This window comes from Notothenia rossii, assembly GCF_949606895.1.
Source record: "Notothenia rossii genome assembly, chromosome: 8".
Classification (NCBI taxonomy): domain Eukaryota; kingdom Metazoa; phylum Chordata; class Actinopteri; order Perciformes; family Nototheniidae; genus Notothenia; species Notothenia rossii.
Window position 1 is genome coordinate 71,349,978 of NC_136906.1, and position 14,944 is coordinate 71,364,921.

At 40.5% G+C, this 14,944-nt stretch overlaps 2 long non-coding RNA genes across 2 annotated transcripts in view; one reads left to right on the forward strand and one right to left on the reverse strand.

Annotated features, from left to right (window-relative positions):
- Nucleotides 1-1,316: 1,316 nt before the first annotated feature.
- Nucleotides 1,317-14,944, forward strand: part of LOC307014513 — a 39,318-nt gene continuing 25,690 nt past the window's right edge. The window contains exon 1 of the long non-coding RNA XR_013801240.1: nucleotides 1,317-3,762. This is a non-coding gene — a long non-coding RNA (uncharacterized lncRNA). The remainder of the gene's footprint in view (nucleotides 3,763-14,944) is intronic.
- Nucleotides 2,611-6,438, reverse strand: LOC307014515. The gene is made up of 2 exons (XR_013801241.1): nucleotides 4,460-6,438; nucleotides 2,611-4,172 (listed from the first exon to the last, which is right to left on the reverse strand). It is a non-coding gene; the product is annotated as an uncharacterized lncRNA (long non-coding RNA).

The following is a 14,944-nucleotide window of genomic DNA, read 5'->3' on the forward strand; positions in this document are numbered from 1 at the left end:
TAGATCTCTCTGCGTTTGTGTGCTGGGCTAATGCTAATGCGAGGAAAATGAAATGGCGTTTTCACAAAACTTTTTGGGAGTTTTACAGGCCGTGGTTTGCAATCCGCCCAGCCGATGGCAGCGCCAGGGAATGGCTTAGCCCCACCATGAAAAATGATGTTCAAGTAAGCAAAATAAATTAAATAATAAGCTAAATGTCGAGAACACGGATTGCGAAAATATGCGGGTCGTCTCCACAACACACAAACTGATCCTGCTGTAACAAGTGCACGTTACTGATGCAATATGGTTGAGACCATTTGGGATTATGCTAGAAGAGAGGTGCAAGGAATAGTCAAAGTAGTGGGGGAGTTTTATACACTAAAGGTGTGGAAATTCTCTGGCGTTATATCAGCGCGGCCGCGGTCAGATCAAAATGCCTCCGAATGCAATTTGAATAGACCTACAGCCAATCAAAGCAACGAAACGTTGGGTCTGCGTCATGCCTTATTGATTGAGATCAGTCGAAACCGCCATTCAGTATCCCCATTGGATCTTCAACGTGTACTATCATAAGTCACGTACACAGTGAATCCTTTTTATTTACTACAAGACAAATGTGCCGTTTTATTTCATACAGTTCCATTTTGATTGAGACAGGGAAATAATCTAAACCTCACGCGTGGCGTTTCACTGTCAAGGGGGGGCGATATCGCGTGTATGTAATTCAACTGACTTGAGCACCACCACTGTATGGGTTAGCCCTACCATAAATTACCCAACAAAAATACTCTGGTGCCACCACTGCGCCCAGCCAATCAGAAATGGCAACCTTTTTCTCCCATGAAAGTACCTGCTCTCTCCCTTACGCAAAGAAAAATATATTTCCCCATATATTAACAGTCAATATATTACGTTATTTCGTTTTCTGATTTACTGGTTAATTGAAAATATTTAATAAAGTAAATATTGCTGTTGGCTACACCAACTGATTAAATAACTGATTAATAATCAACAGGAAAAAAAAAAATATTCATATCTACAAAATATATTGATATATACATAATAATATTTTGTGTTAATATATTATAATATATTGAAGATATATTGTGTTAATATATTACAATATATGCGAACATATATCAGTAATTACCGCTTTTCATATATTGAGTAATGTATGTAAATATATATAATATATTTAAGCAATAGCTCACGACAGGCCGTGGTATATGCTCATTATATCACAGCTAAGGGGCGTGGTTCGGCCCGACGCGAAGCGGAGGGTCAACAACCCCCTTAGCTGTGATATAATGAGCATATATCACGGCCTGAAGTGAGCTATTGCTTTTATAAAACGGTTACCAAGTGTGGCAATATGAAAGAAAAATACACACTCTAATTTAAATAGTTTTTATTAGTAAATAATGATGTTCAAAATAAAATAGTCACTCCTTTGCCTTCTGCAGAAAACATAGTGCAAGGTGGTTGCTATGCAACAACACTAACAGCAAGCGAACATATTAGACAGAGAGTGTTGATCCATTATTTGGCATTATTTTATTTACATTAATGTGTATGTTGCTGTTTATTGTGCAGCCACTGAAAACCTGTCCAGCATCAGTAGCATGGCTTACGTGGTCACTTGTATAGGTTGAGGTTGTTCGAGGCTGTTGCTTGGCGTGGCGAGAATATTGCTCCACTTTCTCCGGTCCCCGAGATTGGACTTCCAGTAGCTCTGGAGAGAGCTTTCGCACCTGTGGCCACTAACGGTCATAATTTCTCTGCTTTGTTTCAAGACCCGCATCAGAAAGCTTTTGAATGGTGCTACTTTTCCAGTTGGTCTACCTGCTCTTCACGGAGCTCTGCATGTCGTAGTTTAGGTGCTTTTTTTTCTGGAGATAGGAACTGCTCAATCCACTCCTACATACTATAGTAAGACCCCCCCGGAGGTCGAAGTTAATCTTAAATGTTTCCATTTTATGCTTTGTAAGTTTGTTTCGTAACGGAAGAAATTTAAATATATTTATAAAACTGACAAGTCAAATCAAGCAATCTGATTGGTCGATAGCGTTTTTGCGGACCTCTTTGATTACAGATTTGAAAACATCGTTGCTTGCTTTAAAAGTAGCACAATTCATTATGTTAAACCTTCAAAAGTATCTAGATATCCCTGCCCTAATGCCAAAGGAACTGCACACTGAATATGTTTTGCCGTTTGATGTCTATGTCTGGACCGCTGCGTCAAAAAGGAGGGCTTCTGCCCAGCTTCTGCCCCGTTACTTCTCCGCTGCTTTCTTGCTCCAGTATGAAAAGCAAACCGCTTGGAAGTTTGCTTTTCAGCCCAACGGTATACTGTTTTTCTCAGACGCGGAGGGATACTGACTTGTTGTGAAAAGTAACTTACAATTCTACCCGTGGTATACGCTCAGTATATCACGGCTAAGAACCAATCAGATTGCTTGATTTGACTTGTCCGTTTTATAATGGTGTATATATGTGTACATACATTTACTATATATTCACAATTATATTGGGACATATGCACTATATATTCAGATTTATAATAAAAAACATGTACCATATATTCCGAACATGAGTGCAATATATGTTCACAATGAGGAGAAATGCATGTTCTGATAAAAAAAAATCTTTAATTAGTTTTTTTTATATCCATGTGTAACAGTTATCAAAATACTCATTAGGACAACGAAAGAATAAAAGAAAAGGCCTATAAACACATTACGTAATGACTCAAGAACATTTTGTAATAATCTGCTGCATTCTGTAATCAACAGCCTGAACGCAATATAAAATACATTTCCCTGCATTTTGTAATACATTATTATATTTTGCAATGATTAGGCCTATTACAAAATGCGTGAGTTGCCCCTTTTAAAAAACTGTAATACTCATTATTTAACCATAACCCAGAGTAGGAGTACTCGAGTGCCGATTTTCGGGACTCCTGACTCGACTCGGACTCGCGCACTGATTGACGCGACTCGGCCATGGACTCGTGAATTCTCACGCACGATGACTTGGACTCGGACTCGTGAATTCTCGCGTTCGATTACTTGGACTCGGGTGAATTTTTCCCCCCACGATGACTCGGACTCGACTTGTACATCGACGCTCCGACTTGGACTCGAGAGCAAGTTTTCTCTGGAGCCTGATGTCCTCTATCCTGGCGTGTGCATCTGCGAGGCGAGTTCACGCTGGGCCCCGCTATTCCAGTCTAAAGATGTCTCGAGACACACCCTGCATCGTGCTGTATGCTTTCACACATTCTGCTTCCACATTGGAAAAGAGCGGCGCAAAATGCTCTATGTGGAAACAATATTGAAGAGAAGGCTCCGTAACACATTACTCTCAGGATCGAGTTCAGACATAGGCTGTCTTGAACACTATCATCAGAGTAAAGTGGTCTAATCAATAAATAAAGATTCAGCCATAACACGAAAGCACATGGCTACTTACCATATGAAAATATTGGCATACAAATATAATCACTTCTCTAAAAGGTAACTCATTATAAATATAGTTAGACATATTAAAGGTCATTTACAATAATAATAATAATAATATTAATAATAAGCTTTATATTTGTATAGAACCTATTGCAAGAATTGTAGCCAAACTCGCTTCACAGCAGTTCAATAGACAGATTAGTATAACATGACAGGATAAAAGCAATGTAGAGGAGCAGCTACATTTCAACACATCTATCCACAAAGATTAATACATGAAGACTTGTGACTCTGACTTGACTTGGACTCTTCTTAGGTGACTCAGACTTGGACTCGGACTCGAACACAGGTAATGATGACTCGGACACTCCTTGGGTGACTCAAACTAGGACTCGACTACGACTGTCCCTTGTTGACTCGAACTCGACTCGGACACCCCTTGGGTGACTCGGACTCGAACACAGGTAATGATGACTCAGACTCGACTCGACTCGGACACTCGTTGGGTGACTCGGACTTGGACTCGACTACGACTCTCCCTTGTTGACTCAGACTCGGACTCGACTCGGACACTCCTTGGGTGACTTGGACTCGGACTCGAACACAGGTAATGATGACTCGGACTCGACTCGGACACTCCTTGGGTGACTCAGACTTGGATCCGGACTCGAACAGTGGTGACTCGAGAGTGACTTGGACTCGTGAATTGGTGGCTTGACTACAACACTGCCAAAACCAAACATTTACAAATAATTAGAAGTTCACAAAAGACAGCAGGAATTATAACAAAATCCATAATATTTATATTAAAGCATAGGCTGGCTTGGTGAATAATGTGGGAATGCAAATAGTGGAAGAATAGGCTTTGTACATTTTGAGTGTGGCACTACTGGTTGGTATATTTTATGGAATTTGGACCAAGCATCTGCATCTGTCACAGTTCTGTTTAAAACTTTTTCAAATGTAATTGCATTTATCTTTAAAAGACTACTTTTATTGAATGAGAGTTTTACCTAGCACAATGACCCTGGGGTGGTGGGAAGGAACTGGGCCTTGGCATCGGCAGGACTTGTAGTCGCCTATGAGTATTAGAATTCAGATGAACAAAGGCATAGAAAAACCCTGAAATATGTACTGACACAAAGCTACAACCCTCGATTTTGTAAGTAGTAGTAGTAAATACCAGAGGTGGGAGTAACTCCTACATGTGCAAGTCATGAGCAAGTCTCAAGTCATGACCTACAAGTGTCAAGCAAGTCCCAAGTCACTGTGGTGAGGGTCAAGCATCAAGTCAAGTCATTGCTCAGGTCAAGCAAGTCAAGTCAAACGAAATTCTGATGAATAAGCCCAGTTTCCGCATCAGTTAAAAGACAGTGGTTATGAAAATGGATTTAACCCACACTATGATCTTCATTACATACACAGTTAATCATTTGAAATCTAATTTAGACTGATGACAATCATATTAGATTTATATTAACCCCAGAACTGCAGATAATAAAGCTAGGACTCAATCAAAAAAGTCTGTTCAAAAAGGCAGAATTCCATGTAAGAAAATCATATATGGCATTTGCCATTACACATATTTAATTTAAATTTCTGTTAATACTAGAACCGCCAACAGCGTCAGCACCTACATAGATATCATTTTCAAATCATTGAATTTGTTCCTCTTCATAATTTCCTTATAAACTAAGCAGGACGATTTAAAACTCACTTAATTGGTTTAATTTAGAAATTGCTTCAGTTAATCATCATAACAGATCAAAAAGTTCAGATTCATTTTACAATAAATCAAGGAATGATGCACTTCTAACAAAAACAACATAATTAAAACATTTAAACAAACTACTAAAAGTAGATGAACTACATTATTCAAAAGTTTACAGTAACCTATGATAATAACACAGGGGAAATAAACGAGGCATCTCTTTTCCTCTCTCCCTCTCCTGACAGCCCGTCAGTATCGGGGTTAGGCAAAATGAATCCCTTGGCGGTTCTGTGTTAATGTACCTTTTTGTCTTCTCTTTGCAATGCTTAATCGATTTGAAACCAAGTCTAACGTAGCTTAAACTTAACGTTAGTGATGGCAGTTTGACACTGAAGCTTCGAACGGAGCTTCAACCCTGGACTTCCTATTCCAAAGAAGCAGCAGGCTTGTTTGAGACGCGTTGCGGCCATCGGCGTCGCGAGACCCTTTTCACGGGGGCACGTGCCCCCCTGTAGATCTGAGGTGCCCCGGTATGCCTGGGTCACTGATTTTTTAATTTATTTATTAATTTATTCAGGGTTCGAAATGGCGACACGCCCGCACGCCCGGGTCTAGTAACTTTCCTATCGGACTAGTAACTCTATGCACTTGCCTGCCCGTGTGTCTGGTAACTTTATAACCCCTTTGCACGGAGCGTCTTTTACAAGCATTGTGGCCGTCAATGCGAACTCAATTTTGCTACTGTAAACCTCTCTTGCACAGCATAAGACTAGTCCTATTCAGCACACGCTGCTTTCATTTGTTTATTCGAATGTTTTTTGTCCCTTCTGATAACCCGTAGTGTTGATGCGTGTTTTGCCTTGGTAGTTCAGGATACCATGAAATAAAGCTTGCGGTCAATCTGGTAAGCAACGTAATTTTACGATGAACATAATCTTAGTTTTAGAAGTGAAGGTCACACAGGAGTAGGCTATATATTTTAATGAGTTTGCCTGGAAGCTAATCGTATAGGCTACACTGTTAAATGTTATGTGATTTGTATAAATAGCACTTTTTAATAATTTATAAAACATAATAGACTAGGCTAAATGGATGGAGATGTGAATAGCAGTGACATGCGCTGAGGTTCGTGGCTGGTGAGGCACTGACAGTTTCAGTGTCAGATTTAGAAATATATAAACCCAAGTATCTTAAATCACGAAATCTATTATTGAGGTGAAACATTTTCAAAGAAATGTGGCTTTGAACGTGAGTAGTCGATGGAGTTATCCTAACCGTCTTTTGAAACATACCTTTTAGCTCCGGCGTTGGTTTCCCATTATTTATCACTTCACGATTTGATTGATTTGATAGTATTCTGTATTTTAGTATTTAGTATCTTGTAAATGGACATCAGAAAGTTATTCGCTCGGAGCAGGGATAAAGCAGCAAGGAGAAATGAGAGAGGTAAGCTAGGTAACAAGGCAACCCAAACCACTTTTAGGTAACAACCCACAAGTTGAGTTCACCACTGGTCACTAGCCTAACAGTTACATATCTGTCCAGACAAAGAGGAGCAGCAGAGTGTCGGAGGAGGTGAAGGAGAGAGGGATGTTGATGAGCACGAGCAGAGGTGATATGGCTATTAATTTAATATTAATTAGGAATAACTGCAAACAGGTTATACACAAGTAACCTTACATCTGCATATGTAAAAATGTAGATAATGAAAATGCAGACATTAGACTGTAATATGTTCATGTTGTTTCAAGACTCAGTGCAGCAGAGTGCAGAGGAGGAGAGGAGGAGATTGAAGGGACACAGGAAGGGATGACAATGAGAGATGACACTGACAGGTGAGAGTGAGACTCAGCTGACAATGTAGTTAGCTACTGTAAATGTCCCTACTTATAGATGTGATGAATGTTATTTGAACTTTTAATGGTTATCTGAGGTAACTATTGAGCATATGATTTTTTTGTACGTTGCACTAGACAGGAGAGTCAGAGGGCAGAAGAGATTGAGCTGGTTGAGGCAGGGGAAAGGCAGAGAGAGAAGGAAGGACAACAAGAGACAGACAGGCCGGAGAGATCACACCCCAGAGATGAGACTGAGAAAACAGTTGCCACAGTGGCAGAGAACATTAGACTGGGGGCAAGAGAAAAAAGCAGTGTCCACAATCTTGAGGGACATACAAGTGATCTTGGGGGAAAGGAGTCTGGCCCAAACCAAGTTAAGTTGTCAAAATATCCCCAGCACAACTTTGGTGCAAAGAATCGATCATTTAACGCCAACTGGTTTGAAAGCTTTACATGGCTGGAATATTCCAAGGCTAAAGATGCAGCGTTTTGTTTTCCCTGTCGAATATTTGGGAAACATTTGAAGAATGACACCTTTGTAAACACTGGCTTTCAAAATTGGAAAAAAGCTCTGGATGTCTATAGAGAGCATGAGAAATCACCAGCACATAAGGCAAGCATGCAGTCTTGGTGTAGTTATAAAGCCAGTGAGGCTCATGGCAGTGTTGTCGACCATTTGGATTCTGCCAGTGAGCATGAAATAAAAGAGAGACGGGAGTACCTCAGCCGGGTTGTGGCTGTTACCAAGTTTTTGGGAAAACAAAATATCCCATTCCGTGGCCATGATGAGGGCATGTCCAGCGACAACCAGGGGAACTTTCTGGAATGCATGAACCTCTTGAAAGAGTTCGACCCTTTCCTTCAGACATATTCAGCACCATCACACACTACATACTTGTCACCTTCATCACAAAATGAAGTAATTCAGTGCTGTGCCCAGGAGATAACAAAAGCTATCAGTAAAGACATTAAGGAGGCTGGAATGTTTTCAGTGATGGCTGACGAAGCAAGAGATGGCAGCACTGAGCAGCTAGCTGTGTGTGTCCGATATGTTGCTGGGGGGAGTGTGCAAGAACATTTACTAGCTATGGTAGATTTGAAGGGTTTTGACGCGGAGTCCATTACAACTGCCATTGAACAACAGCTAAGGTTGAATGGCATAGACCAGTGGTTCTCAAAGTGGGGGGCGCGCCCCCCCTGGTGGGCGCAGAGGCATGCCAGGGGGGGCGCGAGAGACCAGGAGGAAAAATGGTTATAAAAAAAAATAAAAAAAGATAAAAATAAAAAATAAAATAAAAATCATAATTTGAAAAATTATTGATTCGAAAATAATATGATGCAGTACAGTACTATTACGTCTGGGTCTCTGTTTCATTAAAGCTCGGCTCTGTGTGTGTGTGTGGAACGAGCCATTTTGTGTGCGCGTGAGAGAGAGAGAGCGCACCGGTACTGGAGATCGTTGTTGTTAGCTTCTGGTGCTAGCGAGCTACGCTAACGGATATAAGGAGTTTTTTCAACAACAAAGTGGAGGAGAGTCCTCTCCTGTCAGACTGAGAGCTAAAGGACTCTCTCAGTGTTATCTCAGTGGGTCTCAAATGTTTTGGTCACCATTAATGTAAATAATTATTTCCGAGGCACACGTTTATATGATCATTATAGTTATAAAAAAATAAGAGAATAAATGAAAAACAGGTATGAAATACTATATGACAGTAAAACAAGAATAAAGTTTAAAAGGGTGATTTGTAAAATATCCATCAAGAAAAAGTAAATCTGTTTACATTTCTGTTTCATATGGGTGTTGAGAGATGTATCCATAGATCTCTTCCTTTCGCTCTCAAAGTGCACCAGATTGATGCTTTTAACTTCAATATTTAAAAATAAATCTTCCCGGGGAAGCTTGCCCCCGGACCCCCCTATGTGACGTCCACACATCACCTATAAAAATAGCACTTTATCCCTGCTTACACCTATATGCCGTGAGCTGAATATCGAGCCTTCATTGTAACAGTCGCGGGTACGTTGTGTATTTGCGTGGGGATTGTTGCAGTAGAAAATTCCACTGTAGCGACCGGTACATTAATGGGAAACCCTAAATGTTTGAGCACCCTCTATGAAACGTCAAGCTACCCCACAGCACCCCCAAAATAAATCTCTGGCGCCGCCACTGAGCCTGATTATTCGTTTTGGGGGGGCCCGACTTTTTTTTTTCTCCAAAGGGGGGGCCTGACAGAAAAAGTTTGAGAACCACTGGCCTAGACCATGTGAAGGTGGTTGCACAGGCTTATGATGGCGCCTCAGTCATGAGTGGGGCTGTTGGAGGGGTCCAAGCAAAGTTCCGAGAGAACCATCCCATGGCCATTTATGTGCACTGCTATGCACATCAATTGAATTTAGTGCTCTGTTCCACATGTCTGGCCATACCAGAGGCCAGGAAGTTATTTGACCTCCTGCAGAATGTCTATACATTATTTTCTGGCTCCCTTGTGAACCATGACAAGTTTAAGGAGACTCAGAAACAGCTTGGCTTACAAGCTTCTGAGCTTGTACAGCTGTCCAAGACCCGATGGTCTTGCCAGCTGAGGTCTATCAACGCTATGATAGAGAATTTCCCAGCAGTTCTCACGTGCCTGTCCAATATCAGCAACCCTACGGCTGTGGGTCTGCATGCCAACCTTGCAAGGTTCTCCACAGTTTATCTATTGATGATGTTCAAGACTTTTTTGTCTGTGACAGAAAGTCTACACAAATACCTACAAAGTGAAACTGTGGACCTGGCAAAAGCTGAGGAGTTCAAATGCGCTGTGTGCGCCACTCAAGAAATGCGCACTGATGACAAAGCAGCTGAGGTTTATGACCGCGCAAAGGCCTTGTGCGAAACACACCAAATCCCTGAGTCATGTGCTGTACCAAGACAAAGGCAGAAGCAGAGACGCATGGAGGAGTATGTAGTCGAGTCTAGTTGTGGGGCAGCGAGTGACCTAGGGAATGCCGAGAAGTTGAGAACCGCAGTGTATCTACCTTGCCTTGACAGGATGGTTGCTGAGATGGAGCAGCGTTTTTCATTTCTCAACAGCACAGTTCTAAAAGGTGTTCAGGCCTGTAATCCAGGATCTAGCAACTTTCTCTGTGAGGAGGACCTCAGAGGTCTGGCAGATCATTATAATGTGGATCTAAAGCAAGAGAAAGTGCTGGTGGCTAAAAACTATCTGGCCAGAAAGCAGGAAAGCCTTCCAATCACTGACATGCAATGTCTTTTCAGTTTGCTGGATCATGTCATGTTCCCAACATTGACACAGGTCATTCAGATATCTCTGACCATTCCAGTGTCCAGCTGCACTTGTGAACGTACATTCAGCGTGCTGAGACGCCTCCACACGTGGTTAAGAAGCACAATGGGGCAAGACAGACTCCACCATCTTGCCATCATGTCTGTTGAGAGAGGAGCACTCTCCAAGTTAAGCCACTGTCAATTGATTGATAGCTTTGCAAAACTGAAACCGAGACGTTACAGTTTACTTTAAAAAAAAATGAACATAGACCTCTCCCATCTCTCTGACCATGTACACACCTCATAGGATAGTCACCATCACACCATCATAGGATGGGGGGTTCTCTTTCAGTTTTCAGTTTTCAAGTCCATGTTTGCTGACAGATATTTCATGAAGATTCATTGTGCCTCTTTTGCCTTCATCAGTTAGTGATTTAGAGATACTGTATACAGTTAAGTTCACAAGTAGGCCAATTCAATTCAGTTTGGTTCAGGTAGGCTAGATATTTAATGATACAGAAAATAACAATCTGATTGTACTATTTATTTATGACACTTTATTATAATAAATAAGTGCAAAAAAATGTTTGCTCGCGTGCTTGCATTAATTATCTGTGCCCATGCTTTTTTCAAAGAAATAACTGCAAAACATTTTTTTTTTTCTGTGCCCCTGTTGTGCCCCTGTATAGTATTGGGTCAGCTGACGCCCCTGGTTGCGGCTCGCCTCAAAAGTAGACGAGAATAGCCGATCGCAGCCGGGGGAGGTCTCAAAAAGCTCGCCTGAAGTCGGTTATGGCTAGAAAGGATCCGTCTTGTGTAAAACTCTCGCGAGAGTTTGGCTGAATGTCACATGGCTGAATGTTTACGTTTGGCAGGCAGCCTTTCAGTTACGATCGTTAACATCAGTGGGCCACAACAACTGATGATGAGAAGCTAAACTATCTATTAATTATGTCAATTACAGGGAGTGTGATTGTTGAAATAGGGTGTTAGCGTTCTTGCTGGTGTTCAAAGAAGAATGACAACACTGTAGATCACCAACACTATGGTTTATTTTTTTATTCACAGGCAAGTCAACGTTGTCGCAGTAAAAGTCCCAAGATAGCTCCTGGTGCTATAAAATGTTTCCTTGCAGTGTTTTACTATTATGTCTGCATTTTCTCTATTAATATTGCTGCTGCATTAATGTGTATGTTGCATCATGTTACTGCTGTAGATGTGTTTCCGAGCCGCTCCGATTACAACGAGAGTTACAACGAGAACGTGACGTCATATTTACACTAGACGGATCCTTTCTAGCCATAACCCCTGAAGTCGGACAGCTCCAAGTCGGCTTCTTCTTCTTCTTCGCCTTCTTCTCTCGTTTTTTTGGCGGATTGCAAACAACTTTAAGGTGCATACCGCCACCTCCGGAGTCGGCTTGACTCGGTTTGCATTTATAAAGAATGCACACATGTGTTTAATCGTTAATGTCAGATATGTACAAAGTAAATACATTTGTTCCTGCTCAGGATTAGATTCAACTTTATTGTTATTGCACATATTACAGGTAGCCTACTGAGACGACGAAATGCAGTTTAGCTTCCAACCAGGAGTGCAACAAGCAGTAAAGTGAAAAGTAATGTACACAATCTACTAGGGGTGTAACGGTTCACAAACATTTCGGTTCGGTACGTACCTCGGTTTTTAGGTCACGGTTCGGTTCGGTACAGCAGAAAAAATTATCACAAAACATAAAATATTTTTGGGATTTTTTAAATTATTATTAAACTGTGAATAATGTATTCACTCAAATAAATACAAAATATAATAAAATAAACATCAAGGTGCAGCATTTCGATGAACTGAAATAATCTGTATTTGAACTTTACTGTACTAGTACTCACAAAACATAAACTATTAGTTTTTTTAATTATTATTAAACTGTGAATATTCACTCAAATAAATACAAAATATAATAAAATAAACATTATGGTGTAACATTTCGATGAACTGAAATAATCTGTATTTGAACTGTACTGTAGTAGTACCTAAGCAGCCAGTTTGACATTATGACTTGCTTGTTGTTTCATGTTTTTTTAAAGAAAAATTAACTTGTTCACATTGCTTGCCGAAAGGGCAGATCTGCTGGCACTAACAATGTCTCTTGCAGTGGAGAACCCCCTCTCGCTAGGGACAGAGGTAGCAGATGCAGCCAGGTAGCGCTTTGCTAACATGGCAACATAAGGATATTTGGCATTTGTAATAGCTTTGGCTCGGTCTGAACTTTTTGCGAGTGGTGGAGGCTTAAATGCTAGTGGGAGTTGGGTTTGCACTTCAGTCTTTTTTCTTTTGGTACCGGTGATATTCACGTTCGGGTGATGCCTTTTCAAATGAGTGTGCAAGTTTGATGTATTGCCAGCCGCGTAACCAATTTTAGTTGAACAATGCCGACAAACAGCTTTGGTTCGGTCCACCTGTCTTTGTCCGTCATCCTTGTACGTAACTGCGAAACCAAAATGTTCCCAAACCGGAGACTTCAATGATGCCGAAGGATTTTCGAGCTCAACTTTATCTGCGTTCAGCATTTCGACAGTTCCTCAAATGACTGACTACATTTGAACGCATCCCTGTGACCATAGTATGCCTCTCGTCCAATGAAATGACTTGCTCGCTCTATGACGCGTTGAACCCAATGTGAGCAAATTACTCTGAATTCTGCGACGCAGCACCGGAGATTACTTCCAAAAAGTTGTTCACGTTCTCAATTTTTTACGTTTAACGTTATATTCGTTCGGTACAGACGTGTAATAAAATCATAATAATAATAATAATTTCGGTACGTGTACCGTTACACCCCTACAATCTACAGAATAAAATATAGAATTAATTGAATGATGAATAAACAGTGAGGGGTATGAATACACTAGATATACACAGCAGCCCGTGAGCAGTATGAACAGTGTGTATGAATATGCTAAGATAAAGCAAGAAAACGTTAAGCAAGTATAGTATAAAATATATAGATAAACATTGTGGAACAATGATGAAAAATGTGAATGGAAGTGGCGACGTAAAACTGACACAAAACAACAACAAACTTTTGCAGAGCCAATGGAGAGTTTCATCACCAGCACGGGGTAAAAAACACCAATGAGCGCTCAGCTCGAGATACCAGCGAGTCGTTTCCCATTCCAAATCCATTTCCGGGTCACTACCGGAGGACCGAGGAGTCGAGGAGGGGAAATTAGAGTATTGAGAAACCTCTATTGAGGTGACATCCGGCCTCTTTGCATAAGTGGGGAAAAAAGGTGCTATGCAGTGCGAGAAAAATAAAGACCTTTCTGAACATTAAAGGGGACCTATCATGCAAAATGCACTTTTTGATGTCTTTTATACATAAATATGTGTCCCCGATGTGTCAGCCTCAAAGGCTGCAGTCGAATAGTCCAAAAATCAGCGGTAACACTTTATTTTGATAGTCCATAGTTAACACTCTATAAGTCATCAGTTGCTTATCTCTTGATCATCAACTAATGCTTAATGTAATAGTCAACTGAACTTTAGTTGCTTATCTGTTGATCAGCAACTAATGCTTAATGTAATAGTCAACTAAACTTTAGTTGCTTATCTGTTGATCATCAACTAATGCTTAATGTAATATTCAACTGAACTTTAGTTGCTTATCTGTTGATCATCAACTAATGCTTAATGTAATAGTCAACTAAACTTTAGTTGCTTATCTGTTGATCATCAACTAATGCTTAATGTAATATTCAACTAAACTCTAAAGTTGCTTATCTGTTGATCATCAACTAATGCTTAATGTAATATTCAACTAAACTCTAAAGTTGCTTATCTGTTGATCATCAACTAATGCTTAATGTAATATTCAACTAAACTCTAAAGTTGCTTATCTGTTGATCATCAACTAATGCTTAATGTAATATTCAACTGAACTTTAGTTGCTTATCTGTTGATCATCAAGTAATGCTTAATGTAATATTCAACTAAACTCTAAAGTTGCTTATCTGTTCTGTATCTAACTATTGCTTAGTTACTTGTCGGTTTGAACGGTGCTGTTGAATGTCAACTGATGCACTGTTGACATGCTACTAAATGTCAACTGATGACTTAAAGAGTGTTAACTATGGACTATCAAAATAAAGTGTTACCAAATCAGCTCCTAAATTCTAACCCTATCGTCTATTCCTTGACCTCTGAGTGAAACGTCATGGGGTTAAGGGATAGTGGATAGAAGAATTCAAAGGGATTTAGGAGAAGAGACTGCGGTACTTTAGAGCAGTGGTTCTCAACTGGTGGGTCGCGACCCATAAGTGGGTCGCGGACCCGTCTCGAGTGGCTCGCGGATGTGTGAGTGAAGGAAAAAAAAATTGAAAAAAAACAATTGGAATCCTTTTTTTTGGGGGGGGAAAAAGTCAAACTTTTATTTTGAAGGCCCGACTTTCTAACGCTGTGCATGCAGTCGGCGTTGGACTGGAAGTACCGGAGACCATAAACGGTTTTGAAAACTTCTGTCACGTAGTGATCATCTTCTCAATAAAATATCTTTGCTGATGTTTTTTCGAGTCTTCTGGCCAATCAGAATCAAGATTGTTGCCAGAATAACTTTGCGGTAGAACTCTTCTTTATACATCCATGGGTACAACTTCAGATAAAAATGAACACATAATGAAAT